Here is a 26,694-nt window from a genome sequence, read left to right as displayed (position 1 = left end):
CATGTTTTAATGCGGGTTCTAAATTGGATGGATACAGCTCAACACATTTCACATCTTGTGGTAGGTGCTGCTGCCTCAAGAGCAATATAGAGCGCTATCTATAATAATTACAAGAAAAACATTCCATAATGACACCACATGTTGGTCTGACGTACAGTATATACTGTACAATTGTAAGATTGTACAACAAAGTAACTGTGACAGACCGCCTGGCACCCAACTTGCGTGCCTCCATCAAGATACAGCTTTCTCCACTCAGGAACCAGGAACTAGATTTTATAGCTGAGAATTGCACCCAAGAACTAGACGACACTAGCTTAGGTGCAGGAACTGACTTTATTGTGAATTCACACAGAATAAATACCACACAAAATCAGGTAAGAGCTTGATCACATTATCCTAAACAACGCAAACTGTAAACAGTAATATCAGTACATCTAACAGTACATCTGGGGCTTTTTTTCAGGGGGAACTTGGTGGAACTCAGTTCCACCACCACTGGCTCAGACCCTTTGGTGCCTGCTCACCACAATCACTTGTAAACACAGAAGTCTGGTTTCTGTGTTTACAAGTGACAGCTCTGCATTCTGTATGTAATACAATCCTGGTATTTAATGCCCCTTTAAGACCCTCCTACTGTTTTTGTGAAATTTGACTGAACACACCCACTATTTGATATGATTTGGAGGGTGTGTGTAGGGGGAGGGGTTTGTGGGGCCGTGGTTACGTTCCAGCACCTATTGTTTGAGAAAAAAAGCCCTGAGTACATCTAATGTACAGCTAACATAAACATACACAGTAAGCTAATCAACAGCCAAATACCCAGACAATGCTTTGATTAATCGGGGATCCCACAATAGTTTAATAACTATTATTTGGGAATTATACAATGAGAGTAAAACACCTTAATAAAAAGATTACACATAGCAGCAGCAGACCCCAGCATCAGGTTGTTTTAAGCTGATTAAAACGTTCTGCTTAGAGTCTCTGAGTATTGGGGTGGGGGGGTGGGGGGGGTTGTTGAAGCATTCAATGCTGGTTTGGGCATAGAGGCCCCAAATATGTATCCGGGTCCTCCAGTTCTCAGAGTCTGTGTTTTGGGGAGACATGGACCCAAACCCGAAGCAAAACCACTCCAAAGGTCCCCCAGACACACCCTTCCCAAAGAATAGAGCCCCCTCAAAAGCCTCCTCCAAAAGCCCCTGTCCTGGTTGGGTACAAAATACTCAGAAATAAATAGTGATAATAAAATAAAATCTGTTGCTTGCCAAACACTGTACAGGTGATTCCACAACACCTCCTTTACAAAATGAATATACTGAAAATATTGTAGCGCAACAATATTCTGTAATAACTAATTATATCCAGTCCATGCACAATAACTAAATAATGAAAGTCCAGCACACCACAGTGCAATCATCTATAAATGTAAATGTAACCAGTTGCTGACCAGCTGCCGTCATTATATGGCGGCAGGTCGGCTTTCCTGCGCAAATCGCTGTAGCTGAATGGCAGCTCACGCAGGCTGCAGGAGCATGCCCACAGATCGGGCGGACTCAATGTCCGTTGGTGACCCGCGATCGCCTATTACAGAGGCAGAATGGGGATCTGCCTTTGTAAACAAGGTGATTCCCCATTCTGACAGAGGACATGACAGAGATCTACTGTTCCCAGTGATCAGGAACAGTGATCTCTGTCATGTCCCTGGCAGCCCATCCCCCCTACAGTTAGAACACACCTAAGGAACACATTTAACCCTTTGATCGCCCCCTTCCTTGCCAGTGACATTTATACAGTAATCAGTGGCTATTTATAGCACTGATCGCTGTATAAGTGTCACTGGTCCCAAAAAAGTGTCAAAAGTGGCTGATCTGTCTGCTGCAATGTTGCAACAGGAAGTGAGCTGAAATCTACCCCTAGGAAGGGAAATTCTCTCCTGTAAGAGTTAATATGGGAAAAACATTTCTCCTTTGCTCCTTTTCTCCTGATGCTTTATCACCAATCCTTGTTTCACAAAAAAACCCAATTTTCAAAAAACATTTGTCATTGTGACAAAAAGTGAGGTGAAATCTTCTGAAGAGGAGCACAGGCAGCAAAACAAATGTCACAGGGGTGATAACCCTTCCCTATGTTTTCCAAAAAGCTTAAAATAGATTTTTTGGCTGGAGCTAAACACGTTAAAAATGTACCAGTTCAAAATTACAAATAGATTCTACTTAACAACAAACCTACAGTCCCTATCTTGTTTGCACCGCCTGTATACTGCTGTTCAGAGTACAGAGCCTGTATACTGATGTTTCCTTTTTTAATTTGGTTGCGGGGTTCCCCTTAATATCCATACAAGACCCAAAGGGCCTGGTAATGGACTGGGGGGTACCCATGCCATTTGTCTCACTGATTTTCATCCATATTGCCAGGACCCGACATTACATTAAAGCCGCAAGCAGTTTTAAATGACTTTTTTTCCTTTAAAAATGACATTTTGTGCAGGGACTGTTCTAAGTATGGGAAACACGCGCCACTTTACAGGCATACTATAGACACCCCCCAGGTATGATATTTAAAGGAATATTTCACTTTTTTTTTTTTTTTTTTTACTTTAAGCATCATTAAAATCACTGCTCCCGAAAAAACGTCCGTTTTTAAAAGTTTTTTTTTGCATTGATATATGTCCCCTGGGGCAGGACCCGGGTCCCCAAACTCTTTTTAGGACAATACCATGCAAATTAGCCTTTAAAATGAGCACTTTTGATTTTGAACGTTCGATTCCCATAGACGTCAATGGGGTTCTAACGTTTGTGCAAATTTTCGAACCGAACCGAACCGGGGGGTGTTCGGCTCATCCCTAGCCAACAGCCTGACATCTAACATTTCCCATCGGAAAATCCAATCGTGTGTACTGGGCTTTAGACCGAATTTAAATGGTTCAAAGAATGTCAGGCAAAATGTCACGCATGTTCACTTCATCAAATCTTGTCCTCTTTGAAAAGAATTTGGACACCCCTGTTTTAATGCTACATTAACAATTTACGTAATTTTTTTCCCCCTGTGTGCACCACAATGAAATGTCAAAAGAGAAAAAAAATACTTTGTTGATAATATTTTGCTTTAAATATCTGTGGGTGTGCAAATTACGTAAAAACTCCGCTGAGAAAAATTTACAGGAAGGTGCATTTTTTCTCAAAATGTTCCCTATTTTAATCTAAATAAAACCTATAAAAAGAATACATCAAAATTGGCTACCAATTTTAAGCCTTGTAAGTCCCTAAAAAATAATGTATGATGTCACGAACCCCCGTCCTCAACAGGATTATGTTCGCCGTATATGCTTCCTTTGTCCGGTACCAGCACGATCCAAAGTCCCTTAGCCCACCCAGTCACTTGACGAAGCGTCAGTGTAGGGTGGAAAACATAAGACTCATTATTCAAACACAGGGACAAAGAGATATACACTCAGAGGACAAACCCCCCTTCTTTGCATAATGACACTGTAAGGGCTTACCTAGGTTGGAATCCATGGCGCTGAGATGTACGCTCACCCTTGCAAATAGACACAGCCCACGGTAACAAAGAGATAAGCTGCCTGGGCTGTGAATCTGTGCACGGGGGCTTGACAGGAATTTGCCAAAGGATAATCGAAGTAAAGCTGTAGTCAGGGATTCTAGAAGTCAGAATAAATGATAATCAGAGCCAGAATCAGAAGCCTGTCTTGGAACACTGGAACACTGGAACACTGGAACACTGGAACACTGGAACACTGGAACACTGGAACACTGGAACACTGGAACACTGGCACCTTAGGCAAAACAGGAGACAATGAACTGACAAAGCCCTCACAGTGAGGCAGTGTTTTATACCCAGCTGATTGGATAAACTGCCTCAGCTGAACCAGGGGTGACAGGTACTGATTGCAACAAGATCCAGAGTATGGTCCTAGTATTTCATGCAGAACTAGGCAAAGCTGGAAAGCAGGTTGAAAGGAACTGAGGCATGGCTCAGAGGCAAAGTAACAGGAGCACTAAACAGGCAGTCATAGGTTCAATACCTCTTTGAGCCACTTGGGGCGTGACCATGCCTGGCCGTCTGCATGGCACGGTAGGGACCGTGACAGACACAGGGCAGGGTAAACTTTACCTCCCCCCAGTAACAAGAGACACACAGGTGTATTCAACTTTCCAACCGTAGACAGTCTTATCAGCAGGGAGGGCTGTTGGAGGAATTCCCCCCTCCTTTACATAATGACACAGGGTGGGGTAAACTACATTTAGTAACACGAGACACACAGAGAGGAGTGGCTGCAGGAGAAACCCCCCTCCCCTCTAGCAGCTAATCCTCATTTACAACCCATAATAGGTTGTTCCCAAGGCAGACAGGAACAATGGGATACAGCCACACCTCGAAAGATCTAGTAAAAAGTATACAACAGTCCATGAGACCAAGCTCATACAAAATTCCAGCAGTTGGAAAGGTGAAATTAATTTATCTTTATATATTTCTTGAGGGATTTTGTTCAGAAATATTACTGTCCCAAGTGACATTCTTTTAACACAAACCACACATATAGAACCCTGGATAACAGGGGTACCACGAAATGCTGAGATGGTGTGGTTGTACGGTGAGTCTGGTTAGTGCAAACCCAACTGGGCTTCTCGGTCACCCTGTGCACCTAATAGACATAGGTTGACTTACACATAGGAGGGGTCGGAGGAGCTAGACAAGGAGTTTTCAGAGCTCTCCAAAGTAAGCTGGGTTCCACAAGCCCCCTGCCCAAAGTGACTCGCGTCACTTATGATATGTTAGGGTAGATTCCAAAACCTAAAACCCAACTACACTCCCTCCAGCCCCTTGGAGGTCCCCCCAGCATGCATTGTATACTTTATGTAGCAAAGTCCAGGGTCCCTTGAGGCCTAATGGTGACCTCCAGAATTAGGGACAGCTGACATCCTTCTGTGTAGAATGGGTTACAAGGCATAGTGGGTGTACTGCAGGATGAAATGGTGGGCAACAGACACTTTTTGAATGCAAAGAGATTTATTGTCTCTTGAACGGAACTGTGGGTGAGAGGGTTAGGGCCAGGACACCCTTAAGTAGATGCAATGATAATTGGCAGACTCCAAGACTTCTATAGGAAGACAGCTATACAGGTGAAGGCCTCCAGCCATACACCAATTCTGTATAGGTAGGACCGCTGTTTCCTATAGCAACAATCTTGTAGCAGTTACTAACAGTAGTTGTATTCAACTATTGGCAACACAAACAGTTCTCCTCTTACTCCACAGTCACTCACTGTGGGTCTTCACTCAACGAACTCCCAGTCTTTCACTAGACTTAGGATCCAATAGCCACTGGATCCCCTGAGCTTTTCCACTTTTAGCACTCAGTATCTTACTCAAGTGTCACCTCTTGGCACTCACAAATACTCTTCAAGCATCACCCGTGCTGACCCTCTAGGTCCCTGGTTTGGCACCCACTGATGCTCCGCAAGCGTCACCTCTGCTGTCCCACTGGGTCCCTGGCTTGGCACTCGCTGAAGTTTTTCCCCTTCTTCACCGTCCCCGGCTGGTGAGAAGACTGCTCTGGTACTGGCTTCAGCTTACTCACAATGGTCTCCAGTAACAAGGAGGATGGTCCCTTAGTGGCGTCAGCTTCCCCTTCTACCTCCAACCACAGCTGGTTCCCCGTCTGGCTGAACCACTACTTTTGGTTGGACTACAAGCCAGCAGTCCCTACCCTACACTGCTTTCCCGCTCCTGTAAAGGCCCTCAGGCAGCCTAGCAGCCAAATGTCCCCCGGATAGGCCTCAGGCCTCTGGCCTAGCAGCCCGGGGCAGAACAACACACGTCCACCCAGACAGCCGTCCAGGTGGCACACAACCCCAATCACCTGACTCCACCCAAATAAATAGGTTCTCCCAGCAGGCCAAAGGACCAAAAAAAATCCCTGCCCATTGGCTGATACATCCCATCCATTCATGTCTGAGCTTGCAAAGCCCCTGTCTTATCTAATGTCACTAGCATAGTGCCAACTAGTGACAGAAGAGAAAGGGTGCAACAAGTCCAGATTTAGATCGTAATCAATGATCTCCTAACAATTGGCCAAGGCAATTATCGCCTGGCAACTAAATTTGATAGCAACCCTGCCTAAACATCAGGGTGCTACATCTGTATTTTTATAAAATAAAAATAATTCTGAGCGAATTAACGCATTATAATGTGCAATATCACTTTAAACTAAAGTGGTTTAATTAAAGTGTCCATGCTCCTAAGACTTCTTTAACCATTAACATTTTATATACATACATGTAATGTACAAGTACAAGCAATTCTGTGCATAATGCAAACAAAATCTTTTTTGGGCGAAAAGATTTGGTGTATGCACCAGTTGCTATAAATAAAATAATGTACAAATACAAGTACCGTAATTCTGTGCAAAATACAAAAAACATTTTTTGTGCAAAAAGTCCTATGTGCAAAACCTTCCCAGAGGCTGCGCATGCACCAATTTTCATAACACAGTCAATGCAGTGTTACATGCAATTCTCCAGTACAATCTTCAATCACATTAAAGGTGCAACCTTTAAAAAATGCACAATGTGCCACCTTTAACCGCTTCCGTACCAGCCACCACAGTTATACTGCGGCAGGTTGGCTCCCCTGCGCGATACCACGTAGCTATACGTTGGCTCGCAGGGGCCGGACAGCAGGCACACGCTGATGCTCGTGGCCGACGGTCGCGATGACCGCCGGCCACAAGCGATCATGAGCAGGAGACACAGAACAGGGACGAGTGTGTGTAAACACACACTTCCCTGTTATGTTCTGACAGGAGTGTGTTCCTATTGGCTAGTAACCACAATCCGTCACTTCCTCTAGTTAGTCCCCTCACCCTTCAGTTAGAATCACCTTCCAGGCAACACAGTTAACCCCTTCACCGCCCCCTAGTGTTAACCCCTTCACTGTCAGTGACATTTTTACAGTAATCAATGCATTTTTAAACACACTGATCGCTGTATTATTGCCAATGGTTCCAAAAATGTGTCAAAATTGTCTGATGTGTCCGCAATAATGTTGCAGTCACGATAAAAATCACAGATCGCCGCCATTACTAGTAAAAAAATAATAATAAAAATGCTATAAATCTATCCCCTATTTTGTAGACGCTACAACTTTTGCGCAAACCAATCAATATACGCTTATTGTGATTTTTTTTTATCAAAAATATGTAGAAGAATACATATCGGCCTAAACTGAGAAGAAATTAGCTTTTTTTAAAAAAAATGGGGATATTTATTATAGCAAAAAGTACAAAATATTGTGTTTTTTTCAAAATTGTCGCTATTTTTTGTTTATAGCGCAAAAAATAAAAACCGCAGAGGTGATCAAATACCACCAAAAGAAAGCTCTATTTGTGGAAAAAAAGGACGTAAATTTTGTGTGGGTACAACGTCGCACGACTGCGCAATTGTCAGTTAAAGTGATGCAGTGCCGAATCGCAAAAAACGATCTGGTCAGGAAGGGGGTAAATTCTTCCGGGGCTGAAGTGGTTAATCAATCTTGTGTGAATCCTTGCCCAGTTCTTTGAGAACTCACCAAAAAGCAAGACTGTTAAGATTTATGGGTCATACATGCTTGTGAATATCCAAATTTCAAAAAAACATAATTTCCCCATATGAATCACACATAAAATCAACAGGGGATAAAAGGAAAACTTTGCATAAGTCAGATTATTAAAATACATTAACAACTAATGAAACCAATCCACTCACATTCGGCAGTGCTATTCTAGCACTAATGTTACAGCTTCCATGCTTTTTTGAGAACACACCAGCCCTCTGCTGTGTTTGAATGACTGTTCTTAATGCGGGATGACATCACATACCTGCAGTTACGCTCCACCAGTTTTGACCTCAAGATGTTGTGCTGCATACTATAATGCACACGTATAATCAATTAGCACTGTCTAATTTTTATTAGTTTTGTATTCAAAATATAAAGGATTATTTATTGATATAGCAGTTGGGGTGTGTCATTATTTTTATACTTACCATTTTCAATGCTTTTGAGCTAATCATGTAATGTGCAGGATTCTCTTACTCTTCAGATCTACTCTCAATGGTCCTAAATGATGCAGTGAGCGACACTCACAAGATGATGTTAGAACCACACGTTGCATCATTTCACTGTTAATGTAATGAGTGGTGGGGTGTTCATGAACCCCTGCAATTACAATATGTCCTCAGTCCTCTGTGCCTTTTACGAAAAAGACTGAGGACGTCTAGTGGTGAATTTCTGCAGAAGACAGCGATGAGTTTTGCAATGAGAGCTGATTTTTTATAAATGTAAAACTTCCTAGGCAACGTTTAAAAAAATAAAATTATCTGCATGGAATTGAGTTTTCTATCCTAAACATCATCAAAACCATCCTAAAAAACTATCGTAGTAAATTTGCAAAACCTAAGGTATTGTTAGGAGCAACACTTAAAGAGTATTTCCACTTTTGCAATCAAATTTGAGTAAACACCACTATATGTTTGTTATGTGTTCCAATTTACATAGTATGCATATTTCTCATCTTTTAGATGTTTCTTAGGAGAAGGTGGCATGGCTGACTGCAAGATTTTTTGAATAATGTCATAGTAAATCTGTCCTAGGTCTGTCCTCATTAACATATGTTGCAAGAAGCCCAGCCTCTAAACCCGTAGATCTTTGTTAGGGCAGACAGTGTCCATATCTAGTTACGATTGATAACAAAGATGAGCCTGTGCAATACAGACAGGATTAATTATGGCAAACACAGCAGCCCTGCACCCCCATAAACAAAGAAAACTATGTAGAAATTGTCCTTGCTAGAGGGTCCACATTAGGGTATCTAAAAAAAGGTGAGTTGCATTATTTTTTTCAGTTATCCTACGTAAATGGCAACATGTAATAAATATAAAGTAGGTGTGATACCAATTTGGCTGCAAAAGTGGAAATACACTTTAAGACCCCTTATCTTTACCAAGAGACTACCACTGCTTTAAGGAAACAGGGATAGGATGCAGATTCTGTATCCTTGTGCTCCTTCCAGTGAGTAAATAGTAACTGAATGCACATAAAGGGCTATGAAGCAATGTGCGAACTCTATGCCATGCCACCCCTTGGCAGGAATAGCCCAAAACACAATGGGAAATAAACTTGAATAACTAAATGGGCTCTTTATATACAGCACCCTGGAATGGATATTCCAATGAAACTGTTGCTTTATACTTGTTAACTTGATAAAAAAAAAGCCTTTTCTAATCAATCCTAATCAATGTGTTCTTTTAATGATTCTTGTATACAAGCATTCTTGCTATGTGGTTAAAAATAGCAAGGGCTTTGATTAGAATATTGGAAGTATAGAGGCGCTTTCAGCGCTGTGTGGTCAGGAACAAAGATTGCACAAGTAACACATTTCATACCTAATCGAATACATCATAATGGACTTTTTTTTAACCGTTAAGAGCCTTACATAACATTGCGCTGACAACTCAAATGTACCTTGCTCTGATCCTACATTAGTAGATATGTATGAATGATGCAAGAAGATAATAAGGATCTATGCAGATAAAGAGATTACAGAAATAACTGTTTTACTCAGGAGGAAGCTCTGAGCTGATGCAGTGGGAGGTGAGATGCATACAGAGTACAACTGCAAAGCAAGATAAAACCTGAACCTAAAAAAATGCCAATCATAAAATAATGCTTTTGTATGGTAAGTCACAAAGGTTATGTCGCTGTATTTTAACAGCATTCTTACTGCCAATTCAGAATACTCTATATCAATCATATACATTTTAGTTGCTGTGCTGTATTAATGCTTCAAAAGCACGTAGCATAATAATCAGTTGGGTTGTTAGGGCAGCTACAGGAGGTACACATGCTCCTGGACTAGAAATGCTGGATGGTGAAACTTCAGACAACCTCTGACCTCCCTCTTTGACAGAAACATTAAAACAATAGATTCTAAGCCCACTTTGCTAAACATCTGGTGTTCTAAACATCATTTTAAATATTGAACATATATTTCTTAGCTTACTAGTTCTTTGACAAGGTGGCAACATTTAATTTGGTGCCCAGAGGCAGCCATATAGGAGCTAAGCTGCTCCCATGAATTAATCATAGTAAGTGGTTTGGTTGGTTAGCAGATATCTGCTATTTTGATGGTGGCTTAACCACTTAAGGACTGGAAGGCTTTACCCCCTTAATGACCAGGCCATTTTTTGCGATACGGCACTGCGTTGCTTTAACTGACAATTGCGGTCGTTCGACACTGTACCCAAACAAAATTGACGTCCTTTTTTTCCTACAAATAGACCTTACTTTTGGTGGTATTGTATCACCTCTGCAGTTTTTATTTTTTTACGCTATAAACAAACAAAGAGCGACAATTTAAAAAAAAAAAATTTTAGCTTAAAACAACCTGATGCTGGGGTCTGCTGCTGCTATATGTAATCTTTTTATTAAGGTTTCTTACTCTCATTGTATAATTCCCAAATAATAGTTATTAAACTGTTGTCGGATCCCTGATTAATCAAAGCATTGTCTGGGTGTTTGGCTGTTGATTAGCTTAATGTGTATGTTTATGTTAGCTGTTCATTAGATGTACTGTTAGATGTACTGATATTACTGTTTACAGTTTGCGTTGTTTAGGATAATGTGATCAGGCTCTTACCAGATTTTGTGTGGTATTTATTTTTGCTATGATACACATCCAAAAAATTAAAAAAATGTATTCATCAGTTTAGGCCAATATATATTCTTCTACATATTTTTGGTTAAAAAAAAAAATCGCAATAGGCATATATTGATTGGTTTGCGCAAAAGTTATAGCGTCTACAAAATAGGGGATAGATTTATGGCATTTTTATTATTTTTATTTTTTTTACTAGTAATGTCGATCTGCAAGTCGTTTGTAAGTTGGATGTTTGAAAGTAGGGGCCTGCCCTATATACTCAGCATAAATTTGGGCCTTAGGTGTTGTTGTGGCCACAACACTGTAAGCCCTCACAGGGCCCTGCTGTGAAATATTAGATCAAGAAATTGTAATTACATGCCCAACAGGGGCAGAAAAATTGGGCCTTTGGTGGTGGTGGTGCTGGTGCCACAACTCTGTAATTCCTCACTCGCTCTTGGTGGGCGCAGAAACGGGCCCTGCTGTGAAATATTAGATCAAGAATTGTAATTACATGCCCCTGTTGAACAGGGGCTGAAAAATTGGGCCTTAGGCACTGGTGCTGGTGCCACAACACTGCAACCCCTCACAGATACTCTAGTTGGAATGCAGGAACGAGCCCTGCTGCAAATTATTACATCAAAAATTGTAATTACACACCCCTGTTAAACAGGGGCTGAAAAATTGGGCCTTAGGCACTGGTGGCGGCGCCCAGAACCAAAAATGTTCTTACAAGCTATCAGCGTGATTATTGAGGAGGAAGAAGATAATTACTCAGGATAGTCACTCAGCATCAGCATAGGCAGTCTTTGAAGGGATCTGAGAGTTCAAAAAAAATAATTCGGTTACATCAGCATCAGGTGCTTGGTAGCTGGTGGTGATCCAAGACTGATTCTTTTTTATGAAGGTCTGTCGATCGACCGAGTCGGTGGACAGACGCACCCTGTGATGGGTTACAAAGCCTCCAGCAGCACTGAATGTGCGTTTCGAAAGAACGCTGGACGCAGGACAGGCCAGTAGCTCAATTGCATACTGTGCAAGCTCTGGCCAGTGATCCATCCTCAAGACCCGGTAACCCAGAGGATTTTCGGTGGGAAAGGTGTCCAAGTCAGATCTAGCCCCTAGGTATTCCTGCACCATGTAAAATAGATGCTGGCGATGGTTGCTGGAACCGATCATACCTTGGGGCTGCGGACTAAAAAATTGTCTGAACGCATCAGTCAGATGGCCACCTTCTCCACCGCTCCTTCTTTGACTGACCGAAGCCTCAGCAACACGTTGTCCAGAAACAGGAGTTTGTAACCTTCCAGTCTCTGGGAACAGGTTGCACAGACCTTTCTGCAAGGCCTCCCGAAGATGTTTCATCCTCTGCTCCCTCTGCGATGGCAAGATAAGGTCCGCAACCTTACCCTTGTAACATGGATCAAGGAGGGTTGCCAGCCAGTATTGGTCCTTCTCCTTGATACCACGAATACAAGGATCCTTACGCAGGCTTTGCAGGATCAGGGAGGCCATGCAGCGTAGGTTTGCTGAGGCATTCGGTCCGGAGTCCTCTGGGTTACTAAGGACGACATGGTCCACAGCCACCTCCTCCCAGCCACGTACAAGTCCATGTGTTTCTTGGGACTGATCCCTTAAAGACTGCTGCTGATGCTGAGTGCCAGGCTCCACCTCCATACTGACACAATCCTCCTCCTCGTCCTCTTCCTGTGTGATCAGTGGTCACGCAGGAACACTGTCTGGATAAAGGGGGCCTTGAGAGCTAAGGAAGTCCTCCTCTTCCTGCCTCTGTTCTGCCTCAAGTGCCCTGTCCATTATTCCACACAGCGTGTGCTCCAACAGGTGGACAAGGGGGACAGTGTCACTGATGCATGCACTGTCACTGCTCACCATCCTCGTGGCCTCCTCAAATGGTGACAGGACAGTGCATGCATCCCTGATCATGGCCCACTGGCATGGGGAAAAAAAACAAGCTCCCCTGACCCTGTCCTGGTGCCATAGTCGCACAGGTACTCATTGATGGCCCTCTGCTGCATGTGCAGCTGCCGCAGCATGGCCAACGTTGAGTTCCACCTGGTGGGCATGTCACAGATTAGGCGGTTCTTGGGCAGGTTAAACTCCTTTTGGAGGTCTGCCAGCCGAGCACTGGCATTATATGACCGGCGGAAATGCACACAGACTTTCCTGGCCTGCCTCAGGACATCCTGTAAGCCCGGGTACCTGCCCAAGAACCACTGCACCACCAAGTTAAGGACGTGAGCCAAACAGGGCACATGGGTCATTTGTCCCTGTCGGAGGGCAGAGAGGAGGTTGGTGCCATTGTCGCAAACCACCATTCCTGCCTTAAGTTGGCGTGGCGTCAACCACCTCTGAACCTGCCCCTGCAGAGCTGACAGAACCTCTGCCCCAGTGTGGCTCCTGTCCCCCAAGCACACCAGCTCAAGCACCGCATGGCATCTTTTGGCCTGCATACTTGCGTAGCCCCTTGAACGGCTACGGAGCACCGCTGGTTCCGAGGACAAAGCACAGGAAGAGGCAATGGAGGAAGAAGAAGAGGTGGAGGAGAGAGGTGTGTCACAATCATTAGTAGTGGTATTTTGGAGGCGTGGTAGCGGAACAACCTCCAACACTACTGCACCTTGTCCTGCATCCTTTCCAGCTGCCAGCAGAGTCACCCAATGCGCGGTGAAACTTAGGTAACGTCACTGTCCATGCCTGCTGGACCATGAGTCAGCGGTAATATGCACCTTACCGCTGACCGCCCTGTCCAGCGAGGCATGGACATTGCCTTCCACATGCCGGTAGAGAGCCGGAATCGCCTTCCGTGAGAAAAAGTGGCGTTTGGATACCTGCCACTGAGGAACCGCACATTCCATAAACTCACGGAAGGGGGCAGAGTCTACCAACTGAAAAGGCAGCAGTTGAAATGCTAGCAATTTTGCCAAGCTAGCATTCAACCGCTGGGCATGTGGATGGCTGGGAGCGAACTTCTTTCGGCGGTGCAGCAGCTGGGGCAGGGAAATTTGCCTGGTACAATCTGACGTCGGTGTACTGAAAGCAGATTGCCCACAAGTACTTGGCTGTGACACACGTAATTCTACACCTTCATTCCTCTCAGTGCAGGTCTCAGAGAGGACTGAAGGTATAGTGGGGTTGGAGATCTCAGCTGATGAGGAGCAAGGAGAGGTCCTCTTTGTTCTTTGGTGTGGGTCTTTTAGATACGCTTGCCAACAAACTGCATGGCAGGTCAACATATGTCTGGTCATCCATGTGGTGCCCAAGCGGGAGATGTTTTGGCCACGCGAGATACGCTTGAGACATATGTTGCAAATAGCAGCGGTGCGATCTGATGCACTCGTCTCAAAAAAGGCCCACACCAAAGAACTTTTGGAATAACGCGCAGAGACAGCAGCGCCCTGCACATGCGGAGCTTTGGGGTGTGATGCAGTCAGTGTGCTGCCCTTAGGCTGGCCCCTGGAGGGCATCCTGCCTCGTTGGTGATGTGCCTCCTCCTCCTCCTCTCTCCTATCAGGCACCCACGTTGAGTCAGTGACCTCATCATCCCCTCCCTCCTCATCACTGGAGCAAACCTGGCAGTATGCTGCAGCAGGGGGAGCATGACTGCCAGATTGCTGTCCTTCTTGGGCACCCCCTCTGTCCGTGCTCACGTTACTGCCTTCATCTAGCTCAGTATCCTCATCAGAGCCTTCTAAACGCTGGGCATCCTCCTGGAGCATGTACCCAACACTCATAGTTGCCAACATTGCAAAAAAAATATGTGGGACACTTTTTTGGCTGTAGGCGGAGCCGTACAATAACTAGGGGGCGGGGCATTCGTTTGTAGGCGTGGCCTAGCGAAGAAACTACAAATGCGGTGCCCTTTTTTGCGGCGTGGCGAAAAATGGGCGTGGCTTACGTGTAAAAGTGGGCGTGGCTTAAATGGGCGTGGCTCAAGAGGGTGTGGTTAGAGTCTGAGATGAATGAGGGATGGAGAGGGAAAGGGGGAGAAGGAAAGGGGGAGAGGGGAATGACGGGACAGCAGCCCCAGATCCTACACAATAAAAATATGTGTATTCTAGAAAGTTTAACAATCAGCAGATAAAGATACTCCAAACACCAGGTGTTAACGCTTCAATCATCCCGGCACCATGGTTTTTATGGTGTCACGATGATTGAAGCGCATTATTTCTATTATTACATTGTAATATAAAATCATTCAACTCACCATCAACTCACCATAATGCCGAATCAGTGGGATCCCAGAGCGTGTCACCTGCCACCAGCAGAGTCTGTCCTTGCATCAGGTGCCCCCGGCAGAGTCTGTCCTTGCATCAGGTGCCCCCGGCAGAGTCTGTCCTTGCATCAGGTGCCCCCGGCAGAGTCTGTCCTTGCATCAGGTGCCCCCGGAAGAGTCTGTCCTTGCATCAGGTGCCCCCGGCAGAGTCTGTCCTTGCATCAGGTGCCCCCGGCAGAGTCTGTATAGACCCCCTCCATCAGTGCAGACCCCCTCCATCAGTGCAGACCCCCTCCATCAGTGCAGACCCCCTCAGTGCAGACCCCCTCCATCAGTGCAGATCCCCTCCATCAGTGCAGACCCCCTACATCAGTGCAGACCCCACCTCTATTAGTGCAGACCCCCCCTCTATTAGTGCAGCCCCCCGTCAGTGCAGCCCCCCCTCTATTAGTGCAGCCCCCCTCTATTAGTGCAGACCCTCCCCTCAGTGCAGCCACCCCTCTATTAGTGCAGACCCCCTCTATTAGTGCAGCCCCCCCTCAGTGCAGCCCCCCTCTATTAGTGCAGCCCCCCTCTATTAGTACAGCCCCCCCTCAGTGCAGCCCCCCCTCTATTAGTGCAGACCCCCCCTAGGTGCAGCCCCCCTTCTATTAGTGCAGCCCCCCCCTCAGTGCAGCCCCCCCTCTATAAGTGCAGACCCCCCTCAATGCAGCCCCCCCTCTATTAGTGCAGACCCCCCTAGGTGCAGCCCCCCTCAATTAGTGCAGCCCCCTCTCAATTAGTGCAGCCCCCCCTCACCCCCCGCTCAGTGCAGGTGCGGCCGGCCGGTGTTCTGTTTGCCGAGAAAGTTCCCCTCGGCAAGTATGGACCCCCTGTACTGCGCAGGCGCAGCGCTTGCACAGTACGGGGCAGGGGAACTTAGTTTCGGCAAGACGCGTCGCCGTCGCCGTTGTCTTCTCCTTCAGTGGAGAGGGGAGGGGCCGTGCAGCCGCTTCATTGGCTGCACGGATCGAGCCCCCTTCCTCTCTCCACTACACAACACAGTCACTAGGGGGAAGATCAAGCGGCAGCGCTGGCCGCCATTTTGCTGGAGCCAGCTGCTTCAAAACAAAAAAAAAAACATTCCCGATTTTCCTTATGGAAAATCCCAATTCGGGACAGCCTCCATCCGGGACGAAGGTCCCAAAATCGTGATTGTCCCGGGAAAATCGGGACTGTTGGCAACTATGAACACTGTGGTCAAACAGTTCGACGGACTCCTCAGGAGGACTCCAAATGCAGCACACAGTTCTCTTTTTCTTTAATGGGATAACAATGAAGCTGCTTTGCTGGTGATACTGATGGAGTTATTGAAAACTAATTTTCAAAGGCTTTTTTTCTAGTGATATCAAGAATAATATTATTATGGTTTTTTTTTTTTGTTTTTTTTTTTATTTGTGCAAGTTACCACACCATTATCCCCTAGTTTTTAAGATCAAAGATACAACTATGTTGGTGTCTCTTGTCAATTTTACATTGTAGTTTTAAAAAATGTAACTGCCTACTCCCAAACTGTCATTTGAACTAAAACACATAGCCAAGTAATATTCTACACAATTTTTTTATTGTGCATTAAAAAAAGAAAAATTAGATATGCTATTTGCCAATAGAAAAGTGCATTCTATGCATCCAAAAATATAGAAAATATACCAAATCAAATCATTATTCAACCAAAAAAAAAAATGTCAAGCAATAACTCCAAGGCCAATAATAAATAACACGTTATCTCCTCCGATTCCGCAACAAAAGCGCTAAATGAAAAACGCAAAAAAGAAAAGCGTGAATCAACCCTCACCAAACTTCTAGCTGAAAAACCATGTAGTACGTCTAGTACGTCACTATGTTCGTAATTGTAGGCCAACATTTTTGTGACCGTGTGTATGCAAGACAAGTTTGAGCCAACACCCTTCGGACAAAATTCCACGGTTTTGTTGGCAGAAAGTCCAATTGCATGTACGAGGCATAAGTGTGTTCATCCAAGCACTGCCCTACAAGAATTCTCTTGCTTTTGTGGCTGTGTGTGGTGAAGAGATGAGCTCAACGTGTTATTTGGATATATATATATATATATATATATATATATATATATATATATATATATATATATATATATATATATATATATATATATTTGGAGCCCTATGGCTGATACGGACTTACCACAAGACTTACAACATGAAATGAACCTGAAGTGTGCCCTGGTCTGATGGACAGTATGCCAAAATAAGGGGGCATACCCAAGATTAGAAATTAATATTTTGTGAAGAGAAATTAATGGGTGAAGTGAAGTCTTGGAGAACTGACCTGATGGGGGTCAGCTTGTCAAGGGGGAGGCTGGCCTGCATGGAGTAGTTAGTTTGAAAGAGGTTAATGTAGACCTCGGGTCCGGATTGTTGGGTTTTGGAGACCGCAAACTGAAGGACATAATGGTTTTAAAAGCGGGTCAGGTGGTGTCTATATAGTACCTGGCTGCCAGTGCCACTAAAGATGAATTCGCTAGGCTGTAGAAAACCGTAAAGGGCCAGGTAGATGGCAGCTTGGATGACTAGACTGGGGAACGTGCAAGGATTTTTGACATGTCTCTAAAGATGGCAGTTGTGATGGGCAAGCGTTTGCAGTTGGCTATGGGCTAATGCTTCTGGATGCCATGTAGAAGGGATCTTACTGTATGGGCCGTGACCACAGACGGATCTCCGGAGTCCTGAAAGGACAGGAAACGCTGGACGTTGGCTAGGTAGCCTGATAGTGTTACGAGAAGAAGCCAGCTGGGTGTGGCAATACGATACCTTGTGCAGGACGGAAGCTGAACTCAACTGTCCTAAGGGAGAAATGACGGATAGGAAACGGTGAGTGGCTCGTATGAGAGTGCCACTGTAGACAAGTGGCCAATGAAAATGATGTGTGGCTGTTTGTGTGCCACTGGGAATGTGCTTGCAACAATTGCAAGAGTTGTGCTTAAATGTGTGCTTGCACCGATTGCAAGTTTATAATTTTTTTTGGAGTTTATGTCAGTGGAGATGTGTTTGTAGTGACTGTGAGAAGTTCGTATTACTGCATGTGCTTGCGAAGACTGCAAGAGTTGTGCTTGAATGTGTGTTTGCAACAATTGCAAGGAGTTATGTTTGGATGCATGCCTGCAACGATTTCAAGAAGTTATGCTTGGATGCGTGCTTCCAACTCTTGCAAGAAGTTTGTGCTTGGATGTGTGGTTGCAATGATTGCAAGAAGTTATGCTTGGATGCGTTCTTGCAATGATTACAAGAAGTTGTGCTTGGATGTGTGCTTGCAACGATTGCAAGAAGTTATGCTTGGATGCGTGCTTTCAACGATTGCAGGGAGTTATGCTTGGATGCGTGCTTGCAATGATTGTAAGAAGTTGTGCTTGGATGTGTATGAAATTAATCCGACATGAATCAGTTGTAAGTATGAAATTAATCCTATACCAATCGGTTGTAGGAAATTAATCTGATACGAACCGGTTGTAGAGTGTATGAATTTAATCCAATATAAATCGGACTGTGGAGAGTATGCAATGGATCCGATACGAATCGCTGTGCCGCCGACGCGACTGGATTCGAATCGGGCTGTAGCGTGTATGAAAAGAAACCGTTACGAATCTTTTGTAAATTGTATGTAATGAATCCTGATACATATCGGTTGTAAAGTGTATGAAATGAAACCAACATGAACCGGATTGTGTGACTATAGGGGGAAGTAGCAGTGAGGCGAAGGTTTTAACAAATGAATTGAGACCATGACTGAACTTCGAAGGAAAACGGGATGTTTTTTTTTTTGTATCATAGAGGCATCAGAGATTGAAGATCCGTGGAGCCGTGTTTAAGAAAATAGAAAATGCACAAAGGATTCGATACAAAGTGACTGCCGGACCTGAGGGAAATGACAGGCAACATGCGAACGATACCTGTAAGGCTGAAATGATGGGTGCGGATCGATGCATTGTTGGTTTGAGTGGGTTCGACTCAAGCGACAAGTGTCTGAAATGAAATGAGTGAAATGTTTTGCCTTGATATAGGCACGAATCGGTATACCGCGACTGCGACAAACAACGAGTCGGACTGTGGAGCACTAAATGAAATGAGGTCTAGACAACTGGGGCGCGTGAAACATGACAACTGGTGAAGGGTTTGACTACCAAACTTGGAAAAGTGACTTGTAATGTGTTTGGCGACAGGTGCATGAAATGAAATAAAATGAGTGAAATGTTTATGCCTTGATAGAGGCACGATCGGTGTGCCACGACTGCGACAAGTTACGAATCTAACGGTGGGGCAAGGTATGAAATGAGTCCAAGTCAGCTGGGGGCTACCGATGCCTCACGAATGCCCTAGGATTCAAATCGGGCACGGCATGTGACGATGAAATGAATTAAATGTTTGCCTTAGAGTGAAATGGATGAAAAATGTTTTGCCATGACAGAGGCATGAATCGGTCGTGCCGCAGCTGCGACTGACAGCGAATCGGACTCAGGAGCATGTACTGAAATGAGGCAAAGAAAAACATTAATGCACACCGCAACGAATCGGTGCATCACGGATGCGACCGGATCCGAATCGGAGCGCGGTACGTAACAGTGAATTTAATGAAAATTATTTTGCCATGACAGAGACATGAATCGGTGAGCCACAACCTGTGACTGACAACGAACGTGACTCTGGAGCATGTACTGAAATGAGGCCGTGAACAACTGGGCACACCGTAATGAATCGGCGCATGGTGGATGCGACTGGATTTGAATCGGAGCATGGTACGTGACAGAGAAATTAATTTTGATTGCCATGATGGAGGCACAAATCGGTCATGCCTCTGTTGCGGCTGACAACGAACCGGACTCTGGAGCATGTACTGAAATGTGACTGAAATACCTGGGGCACGCTGGGATGAATCGGTGCATCTTGTATGCAACCGGATTCGTATCGGAACGTGATACGTGACAGTGAAATGATGTGCCATGACAGAGACATGAATCGGTGAGCCGCAACCTGCGACTGACAACGAACGTGACTCTGGAGCATGTACTGAAATGAGGCCGTAAACAACTGGGGTACACCGGAACGAATCGGCGCATCGTGGATGCGACTGAATTTGAATCGGAGCACGGTACGTGAGTGATTGAAATGATTTGAAATGGTTTGAAATGTTTTTTGAAATGGTTTAGCCTTGATATGGCACGGATCAGTGTACAGAAAATTTGCGACTGACAACGATCTGTCTGTGCAGTATGGTACAGTGATAAACAGTGAGACACGCCTAAACGAATCGGTGTCTTCGCGTCAGAGTGAGGTACGTGTTAATAAAGAAATGTTTGGTATAATAACGGTACGAGTGATTGGTAGACGTTTACGGCTACGTGTAGGGTTTTTTCCGAACGATTCGTGAGTTTGATATCGAGGTTTATGACAAGATATCTAACAATGCGTGAAATGAAAAGTCAACGGAAAACCCTACCTGCGACAGCCGAGCCAGACACGTTGTACGAAAACTGTGAACAGAAACCAGAGCCTCAAAAAACTTCTAACATGGGAACTCACGAACGCTACTGAGTCTCGAATAGTTGGCCTAGTGACGTGGTATCGCGCACCGCAAACCGACGAAGACCACAGGCGAGCAGGCTGGTTAAATACCTCCATTGCCATGAATGCAGCCTTACCATTGCCATGAGTGCAGCCTCACCATTGCCATGAATGCAGCCTCACCATTGTCATCACTGATCTCCTGTTTACTCAGCGGCCTCTTTAATACAAAGTCCTGCCTCCTATGATAGACAGAACAGTCGTCCAATGGCAGCCCAGGAGACGGGACTTCCTATTACAGACGCCGCCGAGTAAACAGGAGATTCTCCTGTATGTAATCTGATGGCACTCGTCCCGTCCTCTCCGAGGCAGCTCCGATAAATATGGTGTATATCTTTTGTGGCCCTGGGGGCCACAAAACATATATAATATCCAAATTACCAGAGGGGGCCATATTAAACTGGAACGCGGGCCGCAATTGGCCCACGGGCCGGACTTTGGACATGCCTACATTAAGATAAGATGGCTGGGCTAAAACTGAAATTTTTACTGGTTTGTAGTTGTTAAAATTCTGAATCATTTTGTACTCACAGTAAACACAAATGACATAGTAAGCATCCAAGTATTACATAGGACATTGAGAATAATTGTTAGATTGTTTATTTGCTGTGATGTCACAGATGACATCACAGTATTTCCCTTTAAAGGGGTTGTAAAGTCAGAAGGTTTTTTATCTTATCTATGCATTCTATTACTTACCTGAGCCCTGTCTCTGTCCAGCGATGTCTACGAGTGTTTTGGCCGTCCAGGACTCTCCCTCCTGATTGGCTGAGACACAACAGCAGTGCCACTGCTGTCAATCAAAGTCAGTTAGCCAATCAGGAGAGAGAGGGGGTGAGCAGAATCAGAGCTCTGTGTCTGAATGGATACAGGGAGCTGTGACTCCGCTCGGGTGCCCCTATAGCAAGCTGCTTGCTGTGGGGGCACTTTACAGAAGGGGGGGGCCAGGAGAGCCGAAGAGACACCCGAGAAGAGGAGGATCCAGGCTGCTCTGTGCAAAACCACTGTAACAGAGGAGGTAAGCATAACATGTTTGTTATTTAATTAGAAAAAAAAACAAGACTTTGCAATCACTTTAACTACAGTGTGAAAGCGCTTTGTTGCATTGAGCTGCTATGGGATGCACTTATAGAGCAATCTACAGCATGATTCAGCTCCTAGGTTTAGTACTGGACCATGGCTATTGCCAACAGCTGACAGTTCCAGCCCTAAACCCTGCAGAGATTGACCAGAGGTGTTGAGACCGAGCACCATTTTAAAGTGTCACTTACTGTGAGTGAATAAAAAGGAGGAGGCTGGAGAATAGAGTAGTGCACACTAGGCTCTACTGCCTTACAAGATCAAATAGATATAGAGGCACAGTCTAAAAGTAAACCAAATCTATTGCTCGTTTTTAGAAAATAGATAGCAAAGTCAAAATCTAGGTTTTTAAAATAAATTAAATTTACCCAAATCCATGATCATTTTCCTTTAAAAATGTAGTAGTGTTTATATTAACAATGCTGATTGTGCATTGACTTGAAAATTGTTGTTTAAAGCCCTTATGTAACCATTTAGATTAAACCAACAGAAACTAAAAGGTATATCCTTTTCCTTTGTACAGTAACAACCAGAGTTAAAAAAAAGGATATCCTTCTGCTTCCCTGGGCGCATATTCTCAGTTTCCTAACCTCAGCAGATGAAGAGGTGACGCCTGTGGGGCTTTATAAATGGCCACCAGGGTTCCAAGTGCTCTGACGTTCAGGGAACACAATAAAATGCTTATTTAATTTCCTGGTGCTAATTCAAGCTTCACATAACAATTGTAGATGATGTAACCTATGCATATTTAAAGATTTGCTACCTGATGAAAGATATTTTGCAAAAACAAAGTTAATAAAACATAAATTTAGTACACCTGTTCTGTCTGACCACTGATTGATTTTTTTTTATACATATATCAAAACTGAGTAAGAAAAGATCCACAGAATCCTTTATGCCCTTCTCCCACATCCTTTTCTATAAATTACATTGTTACCCATGCCTCACTTCAGTTGTTTCCACTGTATTGGTGGCAGGAGATGTTCTTTGCAATCTGTGCAAACCGCATTAAGTTCCCACAGCAGGCATGCCAAACAGGTGTCTTTTGGGCCACATGTGGCCCTCTTCTTTTTTGCACCCACATTTGGTTTAAAGTAGAACTATGGCCTTCAATAAAAAATGTGCTGCAGTACTTAGTCCACCTGCAGAGTCACACAAATACTTTTTGATCCTGCCAGTAAAGCCCACCTAATGCCAAATCCTTTGAAGGAGCGGCAACAATGCTGCACTGCTCCTTAAAGTGGTGCTAAAGCCCTAAGGTTCTATTCTATGTATTAAGGTTAAAAAAAACCTTTGTGTTGAGCCCTGTTGGCGGTGCAGCACCCATCTGAGCTCCCTCCTCTTTGGGACTGCCCTGCAATCTGAACTTTTTGGCAACAAGTTTCCACAGTCATCAAACAAGCTACAGACTTTACATTGCTGCCAGACCCTGCTGCACTTCTTCTTCCTCTAACACCCATGTCTCTAAAGCTAAAGCATGCAGCTAAAGCACGCATATTGAGTAAATGGAAAAAATCGACACCCCCTGAGACTCAAGCAATGATTTGCCAGGGTAAATTATATTCAGACTATTGAAGGCTTTACAGAAGACCTCAGAGACAAAGATGAAGAGCAGATTAAAGCCGGCCATAGATGGACTAAATCTCAGCCGCTTAAGCAGGGACTGGCCGAGATTTGATTAATCTATGGGCAGGCTGATTGCACCCAAGTCGAACCATCGATTGACTTGGGTACAACCAGCATGTAGGATTTTTAGCATGTGATTTTTGGCAGAGGCTATAGCTGCTAGCAGTAATCACTGAGTTCCCCCTAGCAGGGACGACTCCCCGTGCCCCTCCGGAGGCAGAACAGAATATCTCAGCGAGAGAGATTCCCCCATCAACACTGACTGTGTTGTTGGGGGAATTGAGGGCTTTCGTTTCCTGCAACCCGTGGTGGGTAAATGCTCCTCGCAATACAATGCAACTAAGTGAGAGGCCCCCCTCCTCTTTTTTTTTCTTCCCCCCTTCTCTGGGTGGAGTCAGGTAAATCTAAATAAAATTGAACAAGAAAATTGTATTGCCAGCCTTTGTGGACATTTTATCACTGATCACCAATGTAAGGGGGCACCAATTTGTGTTTCTTTTCTAGTAAGTGTTATTATTTAATTATCAGGATTATTTTGATGTCTAGAGTAGAGAAGTTTTAAAAATAAATCTTGGCCTGGCAATATTCTAGGTATGCACAGCCACAATGTTTTTTTATTATTTTTAAAGTTACTATAGTTTTAATTCACTGATCACACAAATGTACTTTGAGTTGCAGATATAATAAATGTTTTTCAATGGTTTTAAATGAGATAAAAAGAATAAGAAAAACTTTATTCCAAAAGAATATGACTATGCTATAAGAAGGGACGTCCATGTTACATTAGAAAGTAATCCAAAATGAGTGGGATTACCATTATTCGGTATGTTGTGTAGTACTGAAAGTGTTAAGTGTGTATATATTCACAAATTAAAGATAAGAAATGTAATTAAAAAGAAGTCGAAGAAGACAGAAGAATGACTTGGGGCAAAAGAGAAAATATAGGAAAATCGGAAAAGAAGAGAAATTACTTTGATAAGTATATCCAGAGAACAAATAGCCAGATTTAGTATCAGAAGGATCAATACTATAGGGATTCCTAATCAGCCCTAAGGAAACCCCAGACGTTGATAAACTAGTCATAATGACTGCACATGCAGACTTAAATGTTAGAAATCACTGAAGATTTTTATTATAAACCATTTGATATTTCTGCCATCTACTATATAAAGGTATCTGAATTCAATATTATATATTCATGATTAATTTTTTATTATTTATTACTAATATTAAGGATTTAGTACAATAATTTTGTATGAAAGCTTTAGATTTTACATGCAGAAACAAAGATGTTACTAGCGCTTGGGAAGAGTTGCTCTCCCAGCAGATAAGCCAGATGTACAGAACTACGTTGCCTCTCTAAACCAGCAAACTGAAGCTGTATGACCAATTAGCACAAAATGCACTGAAATATTTGTCGTACTGTAAAGAAGAGCATAAATGTACTTTCTGTATGCTCTGTTAGAAAGGGGAACACACTGGACATCTTTTTTACTATTGCCAGAGTACAGCAGTCCCCTTCACATATCGGGGCTATATGTACTGATTCGTACTGGGGTTTAATCCTTAAAGTAGTTCTAAAGTCAAAATGTATTTATTTTTTGCGTTAATGCTTTCTTTGCATTAAGGTTATAAACTCCCCACTACTTGTTCTCCTCCCCATCCCTAAACACTTACCTAACTCCTCTCACCGAACCAGCCTTGTCCAAGCTGCAGAAATGCTCTCCTCTCTTTTGGCCTATGTAAGTAAGATTAATTTGATGGAAACCCATCGAGATTTACTTGACTTATCTTTTATGGAAGAAGAACTTGGGAAGGCTGTAGCTGCGTTCCCCAATCATAAGGCGCCAGAAAATGATGGCCTACAAATGGAGCGATACAGAAATGTCTTACATCAAAAACTACTACTTGTTTTTAATGGGGTATATGAGAGAGCAACCCTACCAAACTCTGTGACTGAGGAAACAAAGATGTAACAGGCACAGTGATGTGTACATCCATATATATACTTATGCACATGTCTGCAGCCAATCCATTTTTCCGTGCTTCTTAGATGTTGTGAAGCCATTCCAATATAATGGCACCCTATGAACATTATTGTACTTTAGCAATAGAGAGTGTACCATTCCTGGCTGCCCATGTGGATGTAGTCCTAATATACAAAAAAACTTTGGTAAAGCCACAAATGCTTTTTTTTCACCATTGCATTTCTATTATACTGGCCTTAAAATAACAAATGCAATTTTTTACAGAATTATTTTTCATATATTTGGAAGAAAGGTTTTGTTTACTATAGCACTTTTGGTAGTTAAATTATTATTTTTTTTAAATAAAGGTCTATACATCAGACCAAAAAAGTGCCAACTTTGGAGAAATGGGAGAAAGAGGAATGTGGCTCCAAAATAGAGACAGACCATCCAAATAAAGGATAGCTTGGTGTGGTCTGATGGTTATTTAGATTTTTTTCTTTTTATTGGCAGTCTTTTTTGTCTATGTCAGTATATTTATGTTGTTAAAGTCTCAGCAAATCTTTTTACAGTGTATCTTTGATTCTAAGATGTGCTTCTCATTCATTGCTCACAACAGGGAAACTCTCATAGGAGTACTCGGCTCATGCACATACTGATAACTGTGATTGTGCAATGTGTCTAACAATACCAGGGTATGTTTTATTCTGAAGTTTACAATTCTCAGGGCTCACACAAATTTCCCAGTACCTCCAATGTGATGGGGCCATGGACACATTAATGGAGAAGGTCACAAATGAATTAAATTAAATCCATTTATATTATTCAGTAAAGTGGTATTTATATCCCTTGCTTGTAATGTATATGTTAAATGAGACATGACCAAATTGCATGGCTTTTGTGGTTAACCAACCATGGATTATTATCTTACATATGTAAGCATGTCATATGGTATTCTATTCAATATTTATACCACTGCAATATTTCATGTGCTTTTTGTATCTCCTCTTATCAATAAAGTGTTGGCTGTTTTCCTTGTCAAAAGAAGTTTATTGAGTATACAATATTATAAAGATACATAAAGTAAGTTTACAAGGATCTATAAAGTAAGCTCATTGTTTTACAGTAGGGTTTATATAGGTAAATATCATGAAATTTCAAATATTAAACATTGGGTTCACGTAAACCTAAATTAAAGATATATATCATTTCCTTAGTTACTTTTGTAGGTATTTAAATGATTTATACCTACTATACATATTGTTTACAGGTAGAGTGTATATAGGTCAAATAAATTCTGATAATGAGCTTTAATCGTAAGGTGGAGAAAAGGAAAGAGAAAGAAGAAAAAGGGTAGAAAGGCAGAGGGATGGTCCACAAGGTTGTCCCGCTCGTCAGTTTATTATTCTTTTTAGTTCTCTTTGAAGCCTTAGAATGGGTGTCTCTGTAAGTCATTTAATCT

Source organism: Aquarana catesbeiana, linkage group LG05 (assembly GCF_042186555.1).
Source record: "Aquarana catesbeiana isolate 2022-GZ linkage group LG05, ASM4218655v1, whole genome shotgun sequence".
NCBI lineage: Eukaryota > Metazoa > Chordata > Amphibia > Anura > Ranidae > Aquarana > Aquarana catesbeiana.
This window is presented reverse-complemented; position numbering follows the sequence as displayed.